General features: G+C 34.7%; 1 long non-coding RNA gene across 1 annotated transcript in view; it reads left to right on the plus strand.

Annotated features, from left to right (window-relative positions):
- The first annotated feature begins 1104 nt into the window (after positions 1-1104).
- The window catches only part of LOC141279467 (uncharacterized), a 60208-nt gene continuing 42002 nt past the window's right edge, over positions 1105-19310 (plus strand). The window contains exons 1-3 of the long non-coding RNA XR_012333725.1: positions 1105-1190; positions 4506-4573; positions 8817-8984. This is a non-coding gene — a long non-coding RNA (uncharacterized lncRNA). The remainder of the gene's footprint in view (positions 1191-4505; positions 4574-8816; positions 8985-19310) is intronic.

Raw genomic sequence — 19310 nt, forward strand, 5'->3', positions numbered from 1 at the left:
GATACTGGTAAAGTAGGAATTATGCAAAGTTGCATTCTTAGTGTCCCAGAGAAAATATGAATGAATAAGAGAACGAAGAGGAGAAAGTATGAAAAGGAAGATCTGTTAACATTGAATACCCAGGGCAAAATAAGTTCATTGTGCCAAGCAGAGGACAAGAAGAGATCTTAATTATTATATTATTTAATTTAATTATTTATTTTAGTTTAGTTAAAAAAGTAATCTCAAAGATGATGCATTGGGCTTCCCTGGTGGCGCAGTGGTTGAGAGTCCGCCTGCCGATGCAGGGGACGCGGGTTCGTGCCGGGGTCCCGGAAGATCCCACATGCCGCGGAGCGGCTGGGCCTGTGAGCCATGGCCGCTGAGCCTGCGCGTCCGGAGCCTGTGCTCTGCGACGGAAGAGGCCACAACAGTGAGAGGCCCGCGTACCACAAAAAAAAAAAAAAAAAAAAAAAAGATGATGCATTAATCTTCCTCGGGTAATTATCATGATAACTCACATGTAGTATTTCTTTTTCTTTGACAATCTGTACTAGCACCCAGAAAAACCAGCTGGAATTCTAATGGATTCCTAGGCTTTTGTAATCAGCATTTTAGATATTTAGATGACCTCACAGGTCATCTAGTCCAGTGTTTAGTAGTAGAGTAGTCTAGAGACTACCTGAGTCAGAATTGGTCAGAACGATTAATAAAAATGCATATTCCCAGAAATCACACCAAACATACTAAATCAAAATCTCTCATAGAAAAGAGTCCTAGCAGCTTACTAACTTTGCGTGTATACAATGTTTTCTTTATTTACAGATATCATGGGAGACTTACAGAGGAATACCCAGGCCCTGCCTTCTCCCATCCTTTCCCCAATTTCAGAGGACTTGTTTAAAATACCTACTGTTAAGGACTGAATGCTGGTGTCCCCCCAGAATTCATGTATTGAAGCCCTAAGGAAATGTGATGGTGCTAGGAAGTGAGGTCTTTGGGAGGTAATTAGGTTTAGGTGAGGTCATGAGGGTGGAGTCATCATGATGGGATTTGTGTCATAAGAAGAGGAAGATAGACCAGAGCTTCCTGTTTCTGTCATCACCTGCGGATACAGCAAGAAGGTGGCCATCTATAAGGCAGGAAGAGGGCCTTCACCAAGAACCGAATCTGTTGGCACCTTGATCTCAGACTTCCCAGGTTGCAGAACTGTAAGTAGTAAATGTCTGTTGTCTGTTTAAGCCTCCCAGTCTACGGTATTTTATTAGGGCAGCCCCAGCTAATACCCTCATCCTGAGCTTGCCTTCTGTGTGATTTTCTGTAACTAGGACGTAGTTTTGCCCTTCTTCTTATATCTGGCATCTATAAAATGATTATCATAAAATGAATTTTTGTTGCACCTATTCCTATTATCAGTGGGATGATGTCTGAATTATGTTGGAGTAAGACATGTAGGCATTTGGAATTTGTAAGTCCTGTGCCTGTCAGATTTTAAGTTTTATAAAGTTCATACATATGAAAGTTAATCGTGTGTGGTCTTTTAAACCCGGCAAGGGGCACAGACAGAATTTAAACTCAGTTCTGGTTCAGTACTTCATTTTCACCTGTATAATGCCATTTTTAACAATTGTGAATCTATTATATAATGTATGCCAAATAAAGATAGTGTTAGGGTATTTGAATTAAGGGCCAACTACTACTGTGAAGGTCCATTAAGCTGTTGTTGCTGTTTTTAATTCAAGTGAAAAAAATTATAAAAATGATTTGTTTCAACATTTCAATAGAGGATTACAGAAGGGAAGTCTCTTAAACATAATAAAATATGGCCTCCTTATTTTACAGATGAGAAAGTAGATTAGTAATCTGATGCTTAGTCATGAAAAGTGTTGACACCTTAGTTGCCATAAAAGGCTAATGAAAAAGATGGGGGATGAATTATTATTTATTTTTGGCTAATAAAACATATCAAAAGGCTATTAATAAAAAAAACACCCCCATTCCATTGTCAAAGATAAGTGTGACATCTATATAGAAAATACGTAATGTTTTTACAAAGAAGACCTAGATCTGTTGGAATAAAGAACATGATGCTTACTTGCAGAGGAAAACCACTGCATTGATGGCTGTAAGGAAAAAAAATTCATTAGTAGGTGGATTTGAGCACCATGTATTCCTTATTAACAAAGAGCAGTGTTCACAAAAACTAAGTCTTCCTTCAGCAAACATTTGTTTAATATCTACCATGAGTTAGAATGTGCAAGAACACTTGAAATTCAGATTGGAAAGAGACAGGTTCCTAGCCTCTAAAAACATGCCAGAAAAAAGATAAACTAGAATCCCATGTAAATATTTCTTAAAGAAACTCAAGAGTGGAACAGTACTAATAATTAGTACCTATTAACTATGTTACCTTTCAAAGACCTTTTTTGCACATTAGCTTGTTACTGCCCCCCTCGTGAGAAAAATACATCTTGAATTCCTTTTAACCGACAACAAGAAAAATGAGGCCAAGAAATTACGTGATTTACTTACAGCAACCAGGAGGGTAAACTAGTGTTAAAAATTTTTTTATCCAAAACTTGAAAATGGGGCGTGGAGCATTATTACCTTCCAATGTAATAAAGGCCATTGGATCAAAGGCCAACCAAGGACTATTTAATTCTCTGAGAGAGTGTACTTGTGCTTGAGTTTGCTATTTTACTATTTGATTAGAGTACAGATACTGTAAATGGCATGTTAACTTATAGATTTTTATTTGGTAGAGATGATAACAAAGATTATGGTTTAATTGTCCTGTTGGAAATTAACTACTTTGTATTTAATATTCTCCCTCCTACTATTCCCAAAATGCCTGTAAGTAACCAGTTTCTCAGAGTGGTCTTTGAACAAGCTTTACCATCTTAATGGCTCCAACATTAATGACTTAATATATCTATGACAAATATTTATTCTGTATTTTGCTTTTTGCTAATTATACTTTGACACTATACAAACGATTCAGAAATTTATTGAATTCCATAATTATGACAATTAAAAATGACATTATTACTCTGAATTTAAAAAATAAAGTATTCTCTAGTTCAGCAACCAATAATTAAATATCATTTGTATTCTTATAGCATTGTCTGTGACCCTCATTGTATATTCAATATGGATCAGTGACTTTTTCTGTGTACAATTTCTCACCCTAACCAGATTTTAGACTATGCCTCTTGTTTGCATCCCTCAGGCCAGAGGGAAATATGTAACATTAATGTGCACATGGCCAATATGTCCAAATTGGTATTTACAGTGGAAGTTTAGACAGTTCAAACAAAATAGAACTGGAACTGGCTGTTAGAAAGCTGAAAGAGAGAAATGGTAAGATTTACATGTTTCATATATCTGTAAGTCTATATGTCCAGACTGGTTGGAAGAATAATTTAAGATTACAAGGACCAAAAAAAAAAGCAAAAACAAAAACTTCCACCTATAGCAATGTAGCACATATTCAAAGCTGAGTAGAATAACAAAGAAAAGAAAGTGAGAACTTCAATCAAGATTGGAAAAACAGGCTCAGAATGACAGATATTGACAGATATAACCAGGGTTCCAAGTTAAAAACTGATCAGAGTAGAAGACTTCCTAGGTTTGCTGTGGCTATGTAGAGAAATAAGGGAAAAAAGACTGTAGAACTAATGACTTCTTGACTTTCAATATCATTATATTGTTGTTAGAACATAAACAGTCTCTTTAGCCTTTTTCTTTCCTCTGTCCTTCTAAGTCCTGTATTAGTATAAGCAGTATTACACAATCAAGATATATAGTTAAATTACCAAGTTTTTGCAATATCAGTCCAAAAAGTTCGTGGAGATCTCATTTTTTTCCTTTAAAATGGTTTAGAAGGATAGAGGTGACTGGAACATTTGGTAAATTGTCAAATAGTTCTGGCAATAAAATTAATCACTCAAAAACAGTCAAAATTATCTTCCAAGCTTTATTTTCAGAACATGCAGTACAGAGCTCTCAGATATGAAACATTCTCAGCACTAAGACATAGAAGATAACAGGCAACCCAAGATATCAAGCATAGTTAATTAAACAGCCTTCATGAAAAATGCAAGTAAACAATTGTTTTAGGGCTAGCAAACAGCCTTGTATAGTTTTACTCATTTCACATTTGCTTATTTCACAAAGACATGGTTTTTCTTGTGATTTGTTATAATGCCAGATTGCATGCTGGGAACACTCATAACAGTTTTCCAATTTAGCTAAATATTTGTACAGTTTTATTACAATGTTTATTTTTGTGAATTTATTGATTAAATATCTCCCCTGCAGCCTTTGCTTAATTTCTCCTTTTATTTCACAAATGTAGTCAATTCACATTATCTACACTAATGCTAAAGAAAAATAACACTGGTATCTTAGAACAAAGAGGATCCAGGAGTGACTAAGAGTATCATTTACTGTCATGTCAACCCCTAAACATACACATAGCATCCATCTTTACCCAGCCTTAAAGCTTTTCTGGTTTTGCCCTATAGGACCATATGGAGGAAATGTCTGAGGAAATGGTGAAATGAAAGAGATAATTTGGGAACTTGGCTGAAAGGTAGGAGGATGATAGTGTGTATATGTGTGTTTGTATTCATATATATTAACAGTACACTTGCCCGGAACATGATGAACCAGGATGGTTACATCATAGAGGGTACAAATGAATGTAGTGTTCTAGATTCTGGTTAGGGAAGTAAGATAAAAACAGGAAAAATTAAAAACCACTTGATTTAATCACTTGATTTGAATCCCACCAGGAACCCTCGAGAAATCTCCCTGCTGTTATAAGTATCTGCATTGATACCAGTGTTCTGTTATCGATGACCTCTTTTGTAAGCCCATTGCCCACAAAGTTTAAGTGAAGTTTTTATTATTCCAGTGTTTTGGTCACAGAATAAGAAATCTTCAGCGTGTTCCGGAGCATGTCTCACTTAACCAGCTGCAATGACCTGCTGCCCAGGACCCTTTGATTTCATGGCAATATCCCATCTCCACTGTCTCACCCTGGTGACAGTCATTGTAGGGCTCCTGTTGGCTCTACTGTCCTCTGCTGGTGCAGCCCAACATTTTCTTGTCATGCCTTCTCTTAGGCATCCAGGTCATCCACAGTCCTTGGAGATTTATTTAACAAATATTTAATAAACACTGGTCTTTCGCAGGCATTGGTGCTAGCCACTAGCCACCTTAGATATCTTCAAGAGAAACTTCCAGGAGTTTTTAATCTGGCTGATGTTCTCAGCAATTCCAGTTTACCCTGCAATTCTAGCCTCAGGGTTCCAGATCTACTGGGAGGTGCTCCTTAGACTAACCCCTTGTTTTATAACTCAACCCAGTCTGCAAACACAGGACACTGTAGTGGGGTCACTATGACTCTGAACATCACTTATCTCTTACTCATTCTAAATCTTAGAATGATGTATAAATAATAGAAAAAGTAAAATCAAAAGCTTTTTTTGAAGAGAGCAATAAAATTTATAAAATACTATTCATAGTATCTGAAAAGAAAAAGAAGATAAAAATTGCCAACTATCTGTACATCCTATAGATACAGAAGGTAATAGGGGGATTTTATGAACAACTTTATACCAATACATTCAACAGCTTATATTAAAAGGGCAGGTTCCTCTAAAGACATAAAATGCCAAGTCTGACTTGAGAAAAAAATAGAAAATCTGATTGCTTTTATCTTTTAAGTATAGTTGTCCCTTGAACAACGTCGGGGTTAGGGTTCCTAACCCCCCTCACATTAGAAAATTCATGTATAAATTTTGACTCCCTCAAAACTTAACTATCGGTAGCCTACTGTTGACCAGAAGCCTTACCGATAACATAAATAGTTGTTTAACACATATTTTGTATGTTATATGTATTATATACTCCATTCTCACAATAAGCTAGAGAAAAGAAAATTATTAAGGAAAGCACTTTTATAGTACTGCACTGTATTTACTGACACCATTAAGTTTTTGTCTGCTTACAAGTTGTCTGTCAGTATCTACATCAATACTGCCTTATATGATACAAAACAATGTAGATGTTGTATGTATTACTAACATTTGACATCAAAAATGAAAAGATAATGTGAAAGAAATTCATATTTATTTGCAGCTATAATGATTCATGCATTGCTAACTAACAAGCAGCAATATGATTGTTTTATGATAGCCTAGTGTAATTGATATGAATGCTTCATGGTAACCTAGCCTCTTTGCTAATGAATGTATCATCATAAAATTTTATGGTATACAGTATTAGTTATATTCATAATAAAATATTGGAAACATCGTTAAATTTTTTTAAAAAAAGACTTATCTATGATGATAGGCTGATATGTAGTTTTTCCAGTTACAAGAAAGAAGCATACTATACAGTAGTGTATTTCTTTAAAAGCAAACTTACAAAACAGTAAGAAAAGTAACACATTATTAACTTTATATTAAATATCACTTGCCCTGTGCCTACGCAAGGACAGACTGTTCACTTCAATACAAGTCTTACACACGTCGTTCAACAAGACGAACACTCTAGTGACGTTGATGATGATGACACAAAAACCCCTTGCTGTCTCAGGGGTGGCAGAGGCAGAAGAGGTGGAGGAGATGGAAGGAGAGGCAGGCACACTGAGGGTAACTTTATGAAAATACACTGTAATTTCTCTAAAAACGCTTCAGATTTTTCATTTCTCTAAAAATGTTTTTATATGGTACCAAGGCTTCTTCCACTGTTTGCTTTAGTTTCAGTACCCATATCATGTTGTAAAAGAAGTCAAAAGCAGTCTTGTATAATTGGAACCCTTCTGCCAGATTGTCTAATGTCAGTTTGTTTTCTGGCACTGTTTCTTCTGTATCTTCTTCCTCATCACGGAGCACTGGTTTGAAAACACTCATCTCCATCAGGTCGTCTTCTGCTAATTCATCTGGTGTGGTGTATATTAGTTCTTGAATTTCTCCACAATCTGTATCTTGAAACCTTTCATACAACCCCTCTCTTTTTTGCCATAACCGCAATATCTTTCATGATTTCCTCGACTGGCTCTTTTGTAAATATTCTGAAGTCACACACAACATCTGGACACAGTTTTCTCCAGCAGAAATTTATTGTTTTGGGCTTGATGGCTTTCATGGCTTTTTCTATAACGACAATGGGATCTTCAGTGGTGTAATCCTTCCAGACTTTCATGATATTGTCTCTATCACGAAAGGGTTCTCTTCATCGCATTGACAAACTTTTTTACAGAGTACTGTGTATAATGAGCCTTAAAGGTCCTTATGACCCGCTGATTTAGAAGTTCGATTAAGGACACTGTGTTTGGATGCTAGTAGACTACTTCAGTGCCTTTGGTGTTGAACCCATGGGGTTCTGGGTGGCCAGGGGCATAGTCCAATATGGAAAGAACTTTAAAAGGCAGTCCCTTACTGGCAAGGTATTTCTTGACTTCAGGGACAAAGCAACCATAAAACCAGTCCAGAAAATGGGTTCTCGTTGTCCAGGGCTGCTTGCTGTACAACCAAAAGACTGGCAGTTGGTGTTTAATCTTTTCCCTTCAGGGCTCAGGGGTTAACAGCTTTATAGATAAGGGCAGTCCTGATCATAAACCAGATTGCATTTGCACAAATGAGTAGAGTTAGCTTATCTTTTCCTGCCTTAAATCCTGGTACTTACTTCTCTGCTTTACTAATAAATGTCTTTCATGGCTTTTTTTCCCCCCCACGAATGGAACACCTTTTTCTGCATTAAAAACCTATTCAAGCAGATAACCTTTCTCCTCAGTGATTTTCCTAATGGCATCTAGGAACTTGTCTGCTGCCTCTTGATGGGGAGAAGTTGCTTCTCTTGTTATTTTGACGTATTTTTAAGCCAAACCTCTTTTTAGAATTACCAGACTGTCCTTCGCTGGCATTAATTCTCCAGCTTTAGATTCTTCACCTTTCTTTTGCATTAAGTTGTCATATAATGACTTCACTTTTTCTCAAATCGTATTAGAGTCTATAGGTATGCCTTTCTTATAGCAATCCTGCACCCACATAAATCTTCATTTTCAATATGAGATAAAAAAAGATATTTTGCAAAAAGTGCAAGGTTTTCACACCTGCTGGCATAGCTGCAGCAGCAGCTTCACAAATTTCCTTTTCTTTTTCTTTCTTTCTTTTTTTTTTATACAATGGTCTTCGCACTGGATTCATTTATCTTGAAATGGTGGACAACTGTAGCTGCAGACCTCAATCTATGGTACATATCAAGCAATTCAACTTTTTCTTATAATGTCATGATTTTTCGCTGCTTCTTGGGAGTACTTTCATCATCATCAGTGGTACTTCATATGGGTCCCATGGTGTCATTCAAGGTTTATGGTATTGCACCAAACACGATGGAAAATATAGGAAAATCACGAGAGAGGACTTTTTACTGTGATACACGATTTACTAGAGAGATGAACTGCTCACATGGAGATGATTAGCCACACACTGTGTTTTAAGTGGATACTCACAACACTTGGCTCACCACAATAGCAACAGGAGGTGGCTACAAAATTATTACAGTAGTACAGTATGTACTGTAGTTAATTTTATGAAGTTATGATTTAATACTATATATTTACATTTCTTTGTTTTTCTCAGTGGTGAATGGCTTGATATAGGTCTGTGAGTGTTTGTATAAGTTTTGATAAATTTTAACTTTTTATAACAGATTTGTTTATTTTTTTATAGTAATAAATGATAAAATAGATGAGTAGGTACATATATTTTATGTATTCACCACATGCCTTTTTTTTTCTCAATTTTTTTTGATATTTCTAGGCTATGCAATTCTTCCTCAAGCTTTTTCAAATTGTCACAAATCTAAAAAAATAAATTCCAATATGTTCACTGGAAAGAACTCACATATAAGTGGACCATGCAGTTCAAACCTGTGTTATTCAAGGGTCAACTGTGTAAAGAAAACTCCAGGCTCAAAGTGGATCAATGGTAAGTTTAATAAACATTTAAGAGTAAGATAATCCGAATTCTATACATCTCTCAGAAAGCAGAGGAGGAAACTTTCTTCAACTCATTTCATGAGGCTGTTACAAGAAAAGGAAACTATGGAACAGTATCCTTCATAAACATAGCCACAAATGTCCTTAACAAATATTGAGCCCTCTTTTGGTTGGATGAGGTTATTTAAGTAGATTTGGCCAGTGATTATGAGAATACATGTATCTCACTTCTCTGTTGAAGAATTTATTGCTGATATGAAACTCTCCAAAACGATTTTGTTCCCTCTGCTATGCTCCAGGAGCAACTTTTGAGATAGTAGTTGTTGGAGGACAGAGGAAATAAAAAGTACCCACTGAACTGAGAAAGGTATCTTGAGAACAGAAAGACAAGGCAGGCAGCTCCATGTAATCAATGCATCAGTTTGTTTTTTTTAACATCTTTATTGGAGTATAATTGCTTTACAATGGTGTGTTAGTTTCTGCTGTATAACGAAGTGAATCAGCTACACGTATACATATAGCCCCATATCTCCTCCCTCTTGCATCTTCCTCCCACCCTCCCTATCCCACCCCTCTAGGTGGTCACAAAGCACCCAGCTGATCTCCCTGTGTTATGTGGCTGCTTCCCACTAGCTGTCTACCTTACGTTTGGTAGTGTATATATGTCAGTGCTACTTTCTCACTTCATCCCAGCTTACCCTTCCCCCTACCCGTGTCCTCAAGTCCATTCTCTACATCTGTGTCTTTGTTCCTGTCCTGCCCCTAGGTTCATCAGAACCTTTTTATTTTTTTAGATTCCATGTATATGTGTTAGCATATGGTATTTGTTTTTCTCTTTCTGACTTACTTCACTCTGTATGATAGACTCTAGGTCCAATCACCTCACTACAAATAACTCAATTTCATTTCTTTTTATGGCTGAGTACTATTCCATTGTATATATGTGCCACAAACTAGTGGTTACCAGTGAGGAAAGGGAAGGTGGGGGCAAGATAGGGGTAGGAGATTGAGAGGTACAAACTACTGTGTATAACATAAGCTACAAGGATATATTGTACAACACAGGGAATATAGCCAAGATTTTATAATAACTATAAATTGATCATAACCTTTAAAAATTGTGAATTACTATGTTGTACACCTGAAATTTGCATAATGTTGTACATCAAATATACCTCAATTAAAAATAAATAAAAGCAATTGGAAAGGAAAAAAAGAAAAGAAAACACTTAGAAGGGAGCAAAAGAGATGAGTTTAAGTTTTTAGTTGATTCTGGGAGACTGTACAATCCATTTTACATCCTTATTATTTCTTTCAGTGATACCTCCTGTTCTTATTGCTCTGTGTAACCAATGCCCAAAGGTCCAGTTTTGCTTTATTATTCTTACTTTCATTTCTGCCTTGGTATTTTCTACATACTTCCTGCTATATCTACCTAGATATCTTCCAAATCAATTTCCCAATAAGGGACATTATTCCTAAATTTGAGAATTGAAGAAAGATTTATGGGTCTTACAGCCTCCTAGTTACACTCAGTCCTCATTATTCATGGATTCCATATTTGCAAATTTGTCTCTCACCAAAATTTATTTGTGACCCCCAAATCAATACGTGCGTCACTTCTGTGGTCATTCATGGACATGCATAGAGTGGTGAAAATTTTGAGTTCTCTGACATGAATTTTCCCAGATGAGGTCAAACAAGGTGTTGCTGTGCCCTCTTCTTTCATCTCTCGTTTTTGCAGTCTGTTTAATGCCACATCTTATGCTCTTTTGTGTGTGTGTAGGGGTGGGGAGGGGGCTTGGTGATTTTGCTGTTCTAAATGGCCCCTAAGCATAGTGCTGAAGTGTGGTCTACTGTTCCTAAGCAGAAGAAGGTTGTGATGTGCCTTATGAAGAATGTATATGTTCTAGATAAGCTTTGTTCATGCATGAGTTATAGTGTTGTTGGCTGCAAGTTCAATGTTAATGAATCAACAACATATATTAAATAAGGTGTCTTTAAGCAGCAATAGGCATAAAACAAGGTTATATATTGATCAGCTGACAAAAATATGACCAGACGTTAGCAGGAACATAATCTTGTATTTCTCCTAGGAGCAATGGTTCAGTGTCTGCTAATGCAATGTTCATGAGAATTTTTTAGAACATGACCATGAATAAAGAGACACAACTGTATTTCCTTCTGAGAATCCCCTTGTGTCTCACACAAAACATGCTCAAAAAAGCTCATATACTTCTCAACAAATAAAAATACTCCTCATTTTTTACATGTCACTTGTAATATATACTCAAAAATGTTCAAAGTTTCACTAATTTTAAAGGCAGAGTTAAATGATTTTTTACTATACGCATACACTTGAGAAACTACCAACTAGAGCAAGATATAAAGTTCCCTCATATCCCTTCTCAGTCAGTATCCCCAACCTGAGGTAAGCATTCTTCTAACATCTATTACTATCTATTTCATCTGTTTTTTGAATTGCATGTAAATGGAATCACACTGCATGTACACTTTTGTGTCCAGCATATTTTTTATCAACATAAAGTCTATGTTAGCAGTTGTATTTATTAGTAATGCATTCATTATGTATTACTGTGTAGTATTCCATTGTATGAATTAATCAAAATATATGTATCCATTCCCCAGTTGATAGACATTTGGGTTACTTCTAGTTTGAGGCTATGATGAACAAAATTGCTTTGAACATTCTTGTGCATATATTTTGATGGATGTATGGACTTATTTTTCATAAATAGATACCTAGGACTGGAACTGTTGTATGTTCCTCCATCATAAGATAGATGTAGGTTTAGCTTTACTAGACATTGATAGTTTTCTTAAATGGTTAAATAGTTTTCCTTCCATCAGCAATGTATGAGACTTCCAGTTACTCCACATTCACCAACATTTGCTCTACAGATTTTTTAAAAAATACTTTAACCATTACAATGAGTATGAGATATTCTCTCACTGTGGTTTTAATTTGCATTTCCCTGAAGACTAATAATAATATTGGTCACTTAATATTTATTAATTTAATTAATTTGCTGGGTTTTGTGTTCTGTTTAAGAAATATTGCTTATTCCAATGTCATGAAAGTATTCTGTGTTATATTCCGGAAGCATTACTGTTTTATCTTTTAAATATAGGGCTTTCCAATATGGATATCCAATTGGTCCAGCACCATTTACAGGAAAGACAGTCTTTTCACTTTTGAAATTTAAATGAAATGAATCTATTTGTCTCAAATCAGTTGCTCGTGTATGTATGGTGTGTTTCCATACACTTTTCTATTCCATTTGATTCTTTGTGTATCCCTTTCATTAATATAACATTTCTTAATTGTTACAATTTTCTAGTAAGTCTTAAAATCTATTCCTGTATGCCTTACATCTTTGTTGTTTTCAAATTTTTCTTGAGTATTCTATATCTTTATGGGTTCCCATACATTTTAAAATCAGCTTTTCAATTTCCTGTGGAAATTTTCTTCTGAAATATTTATTGGAATTATGTTGAATTGAGTTCAATTGAATTGAATACTTAGATAATTTTGCTAATAACTAAGGTCTTAAAAATCCTGTCTATAGATAGTAAGATATCTAAAAATTTTTATTTGAGTAGTATTGACAAAGCTATGGAGAACTTTTTTCCTTTCTTTGTTTTCCTTTTCTTTCCTTTTTCTTTCTTTCTTTTTTAATTTAATTTTTTTAATTTTTATTTATTTATTTTTTTGCATAGTTAGGGCTTTCTGAGGCAAAGAAAACTGAAACCTGGCTAAAATATAAGCCTTAGAAATGAAATGATAACCAAACAGATGGTGAGAACTTAAGAGATTTACTTTCACAGAGGTATGTTTTTATTTCAAGGGGATGCGTCCTGCAGCCAGGGAGGTAAAATCTTGATTATAAACTCAAAGATGCTTGTCTTATCTTCCCCTAAAGACATTTATTTACATTCTAAAAGGTAATAGCCCAGAATCATTCCCTTTCTCCTCTCAAGGACTGTTTACAATAGGGAACTATGTCTTCTCTACTCTCTCAGAAGGGAAAGCCATCCCTCTCCTATTTAAACTTCCATATTCGTATTTTTATGGTTCTTTAGCCTACAGGACAGACTGCAGTACTGGTAGGGTAACATCTAATCTGTTTCTTTTCCAGAAGAGAAAAGAATTGGGGCAAATGGGAATTGATATGGTTAGTGCTATGGGTATATAATCTATTCCTGCCCTAGAAAGCTCATGATTATTTTCAGACAATGCAAATAAATATAGATACTAAAAACTTGTCAGTATTTCATACTTTTTAGTGAAGAAGCTTTTCATATCTTCAATGGGTTATATCTGAGTAGTTGATGTTTTAAAAATTCTAATATAAGTGATATCTGCAAATTTCTTTCTTCCACTAATTTGTTGCTATTATATAGAAATCCAAAAGTTTGTTAGTAGCATATAGATATCCAGTTGATTTTTGTAGATTTGTATATATTTTATGTATTAATTGTATCCATCAGCCTTGCTAAATTCACTTATTCATTTAACAGTTTCTTGTAGAGTATTTGTTTTAATCTTTTTTCTCCCCTTGCCCCCGTCTTTTTTGCGGGTGCGGGGGGGGTCTTGCAGTAGTGACTAAGACCTCCATCACAATATTGAATAGAATTGTGCTTATATTCAGTTTGTCTCGTTTTGGATTTTAGGGAAAAAGTATTCTCTGTATCTCCATTTAGTATAATGATAGAAATGGGTTTTTCTAGATACCCTTTTTCAGATTAAGGTAGTTCTGTTCCTACCTTCCTGAGAGGAATAATTATGACATGAATGGAAGTTTAATTTTTTTTTAAGTTGTTTTTTCCATCTATTGAAATGCTGATGTGATTTTTTTAAATTTATTTCGGTAATGTGGCAAATTATATTATTTGCTTTTCAAATGTTAAACTAATGTTGCATTCCTGAAATAAAAACCAGTTGTAATGTAAAACAACTATATATGTATATATGTATATATGTATATAGTGGTTATATATAATTCATATATATTCATACATATTCACTGCTAGACTTACTTGGTAATATTTTGCTCAGCATTTCAAAATTCATGTTCATGAGAGATATTGCCTGTAATGTTACTTTCTTGTGATGCCCTTGTAAGAATTTGATAATTTGCTATCAGAATTATGCTAGATTCATAGAACAGATTGTGAAGTCTTTCATTTTTCTCCATTGTGTCAAAGAATGTGCGTAAGATTCATAGTATTTTTTCCTTAAATGTTTGGAATAATTTGCCTTTGAAATAATTTGCCTTTGAAATAATCTTGGCCTGGAGTTTTCACTGTGGGAAGGTTTCAGTTACATTAATAGGAAAAAAAAGATTACTCAGATTTTCTATTTCCTTTTTTTAAAAATTTATTTATTTTATTTATTTATTTTTGGCTGTGTTGGGTCTTTGTTGCTGTGTGCGGGCTTTCTCTAGTTGCAACGAGCCAGGGCTACTCTTTGTTGCAGTGCGTGAGCTTCTCATTGCAGTGGCCTCTCCTGTCGTGGAGCACGGGCTCTAGGTGCGCAGGCTCAGTAGTGTGGTGCACGGGCTTAGTTGCTCCATGGCATGTAGGATCTTCCTGGACCGGGGCTCGAACCCGTGTCCCTGGCATTGGCAGGTGGATTTTTAACCACTGTGCCACCAGGGAAGGCCCTCTATTTCCTTTTATATTCGTTTTTTAAAGTTACATTTTAAAGGAATTTTTTTCATTTTATCTAATATGTTAAATTTACAATATCCTCTGATTTTAAAAATTGCATATAAAATATCTCCCTCCCTTTCAGGAGTGATATCACCCTTTCCATTCTGATGTGTAATTTGTGTTTTCTCATTTTTTAATAATTTCAGGATCAGTCTTCCAAGGGGTTATCAATTTTTTAAATATTTTCAAAAAACTAACTTTAAGTTCTACTGATTATCCCTATTGTATGTCTGCTTTCTATTTAATTTTCTTATATTCTTTTATTACCTTTTAATATTTTTTGGTTTAATTTATTCTTCTCTTTCTACCTTCTTGAGATGCAAACTTCATTTTTCATTTTTCTAATATATGAATTTAAAGCAAGCAGTTTCTCTCTATGCCCTTAACTGTATTCCTCAAATATTTTCATATGTCATTATGTTTAGTTCAAAATATTTTCTAATTTTCATTGTGATTGTCTTCTTACCTATTGAGATGTTTAGAAAGGTGTTAATACATACATTAGGGCATTTTCTGTTTCTATTTCTGCTCTCAATTTCAAATATGTTACTCCAAAATTTCAATCCTTTGTAATTTTTTGGAGACATACTTTATGGTCCAGTATGTGGTCTATTTTTGGTAAAGTTTCTTATGCACTTAAAAAGAATGTATTCTGCAATTGTAGTATGTAGTAATCCAAACACGTCATTTAGGTCAAATTGGTTAATAGTATTGTTCAGATTTTTCATATCCTTATGATGTTTTTGTCTGCTTGTTCTAACAATTGCTAAGAGAATTGTCTTAAATATCTTCTACTCTGATTAAGGATTAGTCTATTTGTCCACTTTGGTTTTGTCAATTTTTATTTTATATATCTTGTTACCATAATTAGATGGAAATAAAATTAGTATTTTTGTGCTTAGTGAATTGACTCTTTTATCATCGGATGTCCACCTTTAACGCTAGTAACACTACTTGTATCAAAGTTTACTTTGTCCTATATAACGTAGCCACATCAGCTTTCTCCTGGTTAACATTTCCATGGTACATATTTTTTCATTCTTTCTCTTTCATTCTATCAATTTTCATATTTTTAAGTGTGTCTATTGTGAATAGAATATATCGAGCCATTTAAAAAATCTGCCTCACTGTCTTCTCTTAATTTTAGTATTTCATCACTATTGCATTCAGTATAATTACTGGTATAGTTGGATTTAAGTCTGTCATCTTGCTATTTGTTTTCAGTTTTTGTTCCATTTATTTTTGCTCTAATTTGTTTCTTCTTTTCGTTTTTGTTGTATTAAACAAGTATTTTAAAAATTATTCCATTTTATCTCTTCTAACATTTTAGATATACCCTTTGTGTTAATATTTAAGTGGTTATGTTGCCCGTTATAGGTCATCCTTGAACTTATTTCAGACTGTCATATTAGTAATTTTACCATTTTATGAATAATTCAGCAACCTTTCAATAGTTTAACTATATTTAACAATCTTCTGCCCTCATGTGATTACAGACATAATTTCACTTCTATATTTGTTATAAATTCTAGAAGACATTGATGTTATTCATGATTTAAACAGATAATATTCTTTTGTATTCACCCACATACTTACCTTTTCAGATACTTTTCATTCCTTTCTGAAGTTCTGTGCTTCCATCTGACATCAGTTTATTTCAGCCTGAATAATTTATTTTAGCATTTCTTGTACTGTGGTGTGTTGACAAGTATGTCAGCTTTTGTTGTCAATAAGCACGTTTATTTCACTTTCATTTTGAATGGTATTTTTGCTGAATATAAAATTGTAAATTATTAGTTTTTTTTTCTTTCAGCACTTCAGAGTTGTCCGTTATCTTCTTCCAATGTTTCTTTTGCAAAGTTATCTGTCGGCTTTATTTCTATTACTGCAATGCAAAGGGTCTTTTTCTCTGGCTGATTTTATGAGATTCTCCTCATTTTTGTGTTCAGCAGTTTCACTATAATGTGTGGTTTCCTTTTTTTAATCCTGCTTGGAGTTTCCTGAGGTTCTTGTATCTGGTGTTTATATATTTCATTAGTTTATGAAAATTCCTGGATATCACTTCCAATATTGTTTCTGCCTCATTTTCCCTCTCCCTCTCTTTTCCATCTGGGTCCTCATTTACTTATAATAAACTATTTGAGTCCTTTTTCACTTGGTTATTTATTTTTCAGATATTTCATTGTTAGTGTATAGAAACACAACTGATTTATGTATGTTGATTTTGTATCCTACAACTTTACTGAATTCATTAATTAATTCTAACAGTTTTTTGATTGTCTTTAGGATTTTCTATATATAAAATCCTATCATCTGCAAATAAAGAAAAATTTACTTTTTCCCTTCTGATTTGGATAATTTTTATTCTTTTATCTGATTTCTCAAGCTAAGACTTCTAGTACTTTGTTGAATAAGGATGGTGAGAGTGGGTACCCTTGTCTTATTCCTGATCTCAGAGGAAAAGCTTTCAAAATTTCACCATTGAGTATGAAGTGTGTGGCTTTTCCCATAGGGCTTTTATTATGTTGAGGTATGTTCCTTCCATACTCAATTTGTTGAGGGTTTTATCATGAAAGGATGCTGCATTTTGTCAAATGCTTTTTTCTGCATCTGTTGAGATGGTCATGTGATTTTTATCTTTCTTTCTTTTAATATGGATATCATGTTTAATGTGGTTTATGTATGTCAAACTATCCTTTCATCCCAGGCATAAATCCCACTTGATCATGATGTATGATCCTTTTAATGTGCTGTTGAATTCAACTTGCTAATATTTTTTTTTTTCAAAGGAGACATACAGCTGGCCAACAGATACATAAAATGGTGTTCAATATCACTAATCATCACGGAATGCAAATCAAAACCACAATGAGATATTACCTCACACTTGTTAGAATGACTATCATCAAAAAGACAAGAGATAACAAGTGTTGGCAAAGATGTGGAGAAAAGAGAATACTTGTGCACTGTTGGTAGGAATGTAAATTGGTACAGCCACTATGGAAAACAGAATGGAGATTCCTTAAAAACATTAAAAGTAGAATTACCACATGATTCAGCAATCCTTCTGGGTATATATTGAAGGGGAATGAAAATAGGATATTGAAAAGATATCTGCACTCCCGTGTTCATTGCAGCATTACTCACAACAGTCAAGATAAGGAAACAACTTGTCTGTCAATGGATGAATGGATATAGACATATATAATGGAATATTATTCAGCCATGAGAAAGAAGGAAATCCTGCCTTTTGAGTCAAGATGGATGGACCTTGAGGGCATTGTGCTAAGTGAGCTAAGTCAGAGAAAGACAAATACTATATGACTTATCTGTGTAGAATGGTGGTTAACAGGGACAGAGGAATTAGGGAGATAATGGTCAAAGGGTACAAACTTCCAGGTAGAAGATGAATAAGTTCGGGAGATCTACTGTACAAAATTGTGATTATAGTCAACATTTTTATTCCTCGAAGTTGCTAAGAGACTAGATCTTAAATGTTCTCACAACAAAAGAGAAATGGTAATTATGTGATGGAGGCACTGGCTAATGCTACAATGGCAATCATATTGCCATATATAGATAATCAAATCAACACATTGAACACCTTAAACTTACACAACATTAGGTTAATTATATCTCAATAAAGCTGGGGAAAAATCGGATGTTCCTCTTTAGGAGTTTAGAATCTAGTCAAAGTTACAGAGCCCACACATTAATAACTGTTGGGCATACTTACAAAGCGACAACAAAATGGGTGCTAACTGGTGGAAAATGTCAAAGCAAGTGAGAGATTGATTAAACTGAGCAGAGCTCAATCCAGGAGATTTGGACCAGATAACTAGGTAGAGGAAGTCCTTGTAGTGGCAGCAGGAGTGAAGAAGTTATTTCAAATTGGAAGAGGAGCTTGAACTGAGAGGGAAAATAGGAGGTAGATATAGTCTCATGTTGTGATTTAGAGGAACAAGCAGACATAGAAAGGTCATGCTGTTCTCCTGGGAAGCTATAGTCTCTGCACTCAACACTTATAAGTGCTCTCCATTTCATGAGCAACATGTCTTGGTCCTGGTTTGAAAAAAAAAACTCATTACTATGATTCCTGCAAATTTAATTGCTGTTGTCAGTTTCTACCCACCCACCTCACATTCTGTTGCTAATCAGTTTTACTTCAAGCTTTGCTTATGTGTTTTCTCTTTCAATTTAGTTATGGATGCTCTGCTTGCAGCCGCCTTAATTCTGTACAACATACAAACACCATTTAGCAATATTCCCCTCATTTGGTCTCACACATGTCCTGGCCAGCTGACTCCTGGTGCTGTGAATTCAGCTTTTCAGTGTGAGCAGACTGGCTGCGTTTCAAGACCCCAATGTAGTTCTTTTTTTTCTTTTAATTTTAATTAATTTATTTATTTATTTATTTATTTTTGGCTGCTGTTGGGTCTTTGTTGCTGTGCATGGGCTTTCTCTAGTTGCGGCGAGCGGGGGCTACTCTTCATTGCAGTGTGCGGGCTTCTCATTGTGATGGCTTCTCTTGTTGCGGAGCACAGGCTGTAGGCATGCCGGCTCAGGAGTTGTGGCTCGT

This window comes from Tursiops truncatus, chromosome 9 (genome assembly GCF_011762595.2).
Source record: "Tursiops truncatus isolate mTurTru1 chromosome 9, mTurTru1.mat.Y, whole genome shotgun sequence".
NCBI lineage: Eukaryota > Metazoa > Chordata > Mammalia > Artiodactyla > Delphinidae > Tursiops > Tursiops truncatus.